General features: G+C 43.2%; 1 pseudogene; it reads right to left on the bottom strand.

Moving 5' to 3' along the window:
* Positions 1–3,128: 3,128 nt before the first annotated feature.
* Positions 3,129–4,648, bottom strand: LOC139369786 (single-strand selective monofunctional uracil DNA glycosylase-like; annotated as a pseudogene).
* Between the last annotated feature and the right edge of the window lie 1,352 nt (positions 4,649–6,000).

Genomic DNA, 6,000 nt, shown 5'->3' with positions numbered 1-6,000 from the left:
CACCACAAACCAGAACAGCTTCAATACACCTTGGCATAAGTTCTACAAGTGCCTGGAACTCTATCGGACGGATGCGACACCATTCTTCCATGAGAAATTCCATCCTTTTGTGTTTTGTTGACGGAAAACAGCGTCTCAGGCGCCACTCCAAAATCTCCCATAAGTGTTCAGTTGGGTTGAAATCTGGTGACTGAGACGGCCATGGCTTACATCGTTTTCATGCTCATCAAACCATTCAGTTGACCACTCGTGCCCTGTGGATGGAGCATTGTCATCCTATGGGGGGGCATAGCCATGGTAACCTAAATAATGGCCTGACCAGCGTCTTTGTTACATGACCCAAAGCATGATGGGATGTTAATTGCTTAATTAACTCAGTAATCACACCTGTGTGGAAGCACCTGCTTTCAATATACTTAGTAACCCTCATTTATGCAAGTGTTTCCATTACTGTGGCAGTTACCTGTATGAGCAACATTTGTGTGTCAAAACAGATGTATGAAATACTGCGGCATAAAACAAACCCCTCTATTGTCAGCCACCATCTTGCCAGGCTGTTTTCTCTCCACAGCACAGCAGCTGAACTTCACCCAAATCCACAGCCAGAGCCCATACCACAGCACACAGGGGGGTGCTTACTGTGGAGTGAGTGTGTGTGTGTTTGTGTGTGTTGTACTGCAGGACTTTAATCCACAGATCCGCGTCCCATTGGCAAGGCTCATTGAGCTAATTAATAATGCGGCACAAAACAGAGCGAGATGGGAGTCATTAGGGAGCTGCAGCTGTGCTCTCTCAGCCCTGTGGTGTTGTGCCAGTGTGTGTTTATTGTGTGTATGAGAGAGATAAAGAATGCAAGGGAGCTTGTGTGTGTTTTTGTGACTGTATTATATGAAAGTGTGTGTGTGTGTGTATGAGTGAGCGTGGGGGAGGATGTGAGAATGCACACATACATGACTACATGTGTCACGGCAGAGACGAGAGTTCAGATAGAGTGCCTGCATTTGAATGTATGTGACTTTGAATGTGTGACTGCAGGTGCTTTGAAGTAAGAGAGTGAGAGAGAGAGATAGAGTTTGTGTGTGAGAGAGAAATAATGGCCATTTTACAGACACCCAGTCCCGCCTCACCAAGCCCTCCCCAGACAGACACGTCCTCCTGACACACTCAGTTAAGATGGCAGCCCCTTTCCTCTCTCTCACACACATGCACCCTGCAGTGGAGAGGGACGCCGCTGGTGTGTATGATGTATTCATTATCCAGGATCAAGACAAACAACATCACACCACAAACTCCGGGTGACTGGGAGACATTGTCCTTCGAGTCAAAAGAGGAGCAGAGAGTATTCGTGGAAGTCCTTTACACTAAAGTTGCTCATGACAGTGCAATTAGTTACAACATTCTGTTAGCATGTTGTTACACAGCACTACTGTGTAATGACTCACTAAACCATAGCGTATAATAATAATAACCGGCTGATCAAAAAAATCTAAAAATGAGAATGCAGTATATAGTCCATGTATTGCCTTACAAAATAATTGCAACATAGTGGAAATTAGTTAATGTGCAAAAATATTCATTATAACAATGCTAGAGAAAACTCAAGGCAATGAGAAATGTACATCTAAAAAAAAACATGGACAAGACAAAATCTTTAAAACAAAACACTAACTTCAAGTACAAACTAAAGTACATCACAACCCCATAGTATAAGATGAATCCCATGCATATAGAAAAACATCACTCTTATTAAGGGACCACCTGATTTAGGTTCACACACACACACACACTTGATCACCCGCTATGTGGCATTTTGTCTGAGTTGTTCAGAATGGTGTGTAAGGGAGGAAGCATCATTGGAGAGGAGCCTGCAAGGAGGACTGTACACTTGAGCCCCTTTTCCATTACAAGCTTAACCTCCATTACAAGCTTAACCTGAGTGGTATAACAACATGGTGCAAGAACATTTGAGTGCCCTCTATGTCATCAACAAGGGCTTATTCTTATTCATACATTACCTAATGGGGCGTACATTACAGAGAGGGCTTTACACGTACTATGCACTAGTGTGGGTAAACAGTAGGACATTGACAGTCAGAACTTTCTTAGTAGTAATGGTAGGATTCCAACAGAGGAAGAGACTGCAGAAGTCCTTCCAAGATGTAACAAAGGTAAGGACAGGGCATCCACATACATACAGCATCAGCAAAGGTCAATCGTTGGCTTGAACATGTACTAAATTGGTCAAAGGAGAAACATTGCTATTGCAATGCTGTTACAAAGGCCACAAAAAAACTGAAACTAGTCTACATTCACTCCCAATTTGCAAACCACTGCTGAGACCAAGTGGGAAACAAGAACAACTACCATAATGACCACAAGAAGGACCCTGGTTTAAATTGAGAGTAAGATGTCATTAGCCTCAGGCTAAATCAGTGGTTCCCCAAACGTTTTCACTCGGGCCCTGTTCCTCATTGGGGAACACGCCTGCATATATATTTTTTTGGGGGGTGGGGGACATGCCCCTCCTCCCGAACCCTCACGTCCCCCCCAAGGATCACGCCCCACTGGGCTACATCATGAAGGCAACATAAAGTCATGGCTCTTCATAATAGCGGGTCATTATTGGTAACAAGCTCTGCTGTTTGAGACTGGGTGAGGGAATAGAAAACTCATTAGGAGGTGTGATTGACAAACTACGTTTACCTGGAATATGTAGTGAGGTATTTCTTAGCCAGATCTGGGTGTAATTGCTTCAAGGTAATATGCTACAGAATGTCCTCACAAAGGTCAGAGGTCAGAGACAGGGCAGCTGTCTACATGCTGTGAGGCAGTACACACCATAGTAAGGTAAATACAGACATTTATCTTCTCTGTAATGGATATAACAGGATCTGAGGAGAGTCATTGTGATGCAGTATGCTTCCACATGGCCTATAAACATGAGAGCTCTGGGGGAAATGCTGCTCAACCGGGAACTGCTGTGTGAGAGGGCCTGGGAGAGCAGAGAGGCAGGACAACACCATCTGACAGCAATGTTACAGCAGAGTGATGAGTCATAAAACAATTTGTAAACAATGTGAGTGTGTTCAAGTTAAGGTACAGTGGAGGATAGTGATCCCATCAAACATTGCCCCTAGATGCTGATCTAAAGCAACTCCTACCCCCAGGCTAGCGAACTGCATTGTTCATGGAGGCTGCTTGGCTAGAGGTTATGTGCTCAGGAGGGATAGGACGCCTTGTTCCTCCAGCTTGGCCTTGGACACCGCCTCCCAGCAGAGGAGTGCATGATGCCCTCCACTCGTACCTCCATGCCCGCAGCCGAGAGGGCTTGCTGTGCTTGCTGCTCTGCAACCCCCAATCCCCATGGTCACCATGGCCATGGCCTGGCACAGTGCTATGTCACAGGGGGCACAGGAGGGCCTCACATTTCCCAATGACTAGCTCGGGGGGGCATCAGGTTCTTGCCGGTGGTACCCATGAACACGTGGGCACGGGTGACTCTCACTTCCCTCTGAATGCAGGCCATGCCTTTAATTCGTCGCTTTGGGTGCTCCGAAGAGGGATGTCCCACCTCACCAGTGATCTTCAGCCAATCATGGACATGGTTCACCTTACCAACGGGGACCTGAGAGCAGAGGACTGATGATTAGGTGGATAATAATACAATACTCTACTTTACCTTGAATTTGATCAGATTCAAACAGAGTGGACAATGTTATTTAAACATTCTTCATGTGTACCCTTTAATATCCTTTTCATCCCAATTCCAGACCTTTTCATTCTGCAATGGTGAAGATGAGAATTACCAGTATTCATACATGATAAGAGTTTATATTATCCTCTATCAACCAAAATCTCTACTATTTACCTTTTGCCACTTACAACGACCTTTGAAAGAATGCAGAGTAGAGGGGCCTTGAATGGAAGAACTAGGCTAACAAATCACGAGCATTCCAGTGGCAATCCACGACCTTGGAAAGAGAGCAGGGTAGAGGGCCCTTGAATGGATGAACTAGGCTAACAAATCACCAGCATTTGTTGACCTGCTTGCACATCCTTACCCGGGCCTGAGCCATGCCGAAGCGTCCCGGGTTCATCGGACAGATGCGGCTGACAGCCGAAGGGAATCGTCTGTCCGCAGCAACAGTATGTCTAATCGAAGCAGCAGTGCAGTTCACAGGCATACTCCAGTGGATTGTAGCGCACGGGCTCACTAAACGACAGGTGGCGAAGGTGAACTTTCAGCTCCAACTCCACGTGCAGAAAACGGGAGGCTACCATGGAACCGTACAACATTGACCACCTGACCCAGTGTGAGTGAACAAATGTTGTTCTCCTCCGGTTCGTCCTTCTCCACAACTCCCTTTCCATCTCTGCAAAGAAAGCAATGGTATTTAGCTTATTAATGGAGTGCTAACTCAGTTAGCCCTCAACGTTAGTGCCTATTACATTCAATATCCACATACACAATTACGAGTTATTTTAAAGTAGGCATAACAGTGATAATGCGCAGCTCTCTTATACCAGAACGGCTGCATTACTGTCTTTAAAACAGCACCTTTGTCGCTGTAGTTACTCTGTACCTTTGGAGTTCATGTCTGTTCATCGTGAACGGATGTTTTCCGGCAACAAAGCCAAGCAATTGCATTCTGGGAGTGGTAGTTCCACGCAGATAGGCTCCTAGCCATTCTAAACGAGGTGGTGCTTTTTGTTTTATGTAAACAGCACCACCTACCGTTGACTGCTCTAATATCAAATGGTATGTTTCTACGGGAAGACAGAAGTGTGCCTATTTTATCCTGTTTCAAAGCTCAATGGTTTTCCGTCTCTGATAAGAGTGTCCTCGGATCTGTACAGAGACGGGTTCGACAAGACGACACACACACACTTAAATAGGTAACACTACAAACAAAAGCTATAGTGAATATGGGTAGTCTGTTTACTTGGAGCCATCCTCTCTCTCCCTCTAATTTAATTTATTGGCATGTGAAACATATGTTAACATTGCCAAAGCAAGTGAAGTAGATAATGAACAAAAATGAAATTAACAATAAAAATAAACAGTAAACATTACACTCACAGAAATGCCAAAATAATAAAGACATTTCCAATGTCATATTATGTCTATATACAGTGTTGTAACAGTAAAATAAATAAACATCAATATGGGTTGAATTTTCAATTTGTTTGTTCTTCACTGGTTGCCTTTTTCTTGTGGCAACAGGTCACAAGTATTGCTGCTGTGATGGCACACTATGGTATTTCACCCAGTAGATATGGGAGTTTATCAAAATTGGGTTTGTTTTCTAATTATTTTTGGGTCTGTGAAATCTGAGGGAAATATGTGTCTCTAATATGGTCATACATTATTAGGAAGTGCAGCTCAGTTTCCACCTCATTTTGTGGGCAGTGGGCACATACCGGCCTCTCACAAATAAAACAAATATCAATTTTTATTTGTCACATGCACCGATTCAACCTTAAGGTGAAATGCTTACTTTACAAGCCCTTAAGAAAAAATAAGTGTTGAGAAAGTATTTAGTAAATAAACTAACGTAAACATTAAATAGTTTTTTTTATATTAAAAATAAATTTTTAAAATAAAAAATAATTCAAGAGCAACAATAAAATAACAGTAACGAAGCAACAGATGAAGTTGGAAGTTTACATACACTTTAGCCAAATACATTCAAACTCAGTTTATCACAATTACTGACATTTAATCCTTGTAAAAATTCCCTATCTTAGGTCAGTTAGGATGGCCACTTTATTTTAAGAATGTGAAATGTCAGAATAATAGTAGAGAGAATTATTTCTTTCAGCACATTCCCAGTGGGTCAGAAGTTTACATACACTCAATTAGTATTAAGAAGAATTGCCTTTAAATTGTTTAACTTGGGTTAAACGTTTCGGGTAGCCTTCCACAAGCTTCCCACAATAAGTTGGGTGAATTTTGGCCCATTCCTCCTGACAGAGCTGGTGTAAGTGAGTCAGGTTTGT

The sequence above is a fragment of the Oncorhynchus clarkii genome, chromosome 17 (assembly GCF_045791955.1).
Source record: "Oncorhynchus clarkii lewisi isolate Uvic-CL-2024 chromosome 17, UVic_Ocla_1.0, whole genome shotgun sequence".
In the NCBI taxonomy this organism is placed as follows: domain Eukaryota; kingdom Metazoa; phylum Chordata; class Actinopteri; order Salmoniformes; family Salmonidae; genus Oncorhynchus; species Oncorhynchus clarkii.
This window is presented reverse-complemented; position numbering and strand designations above follow the sequence as displayed.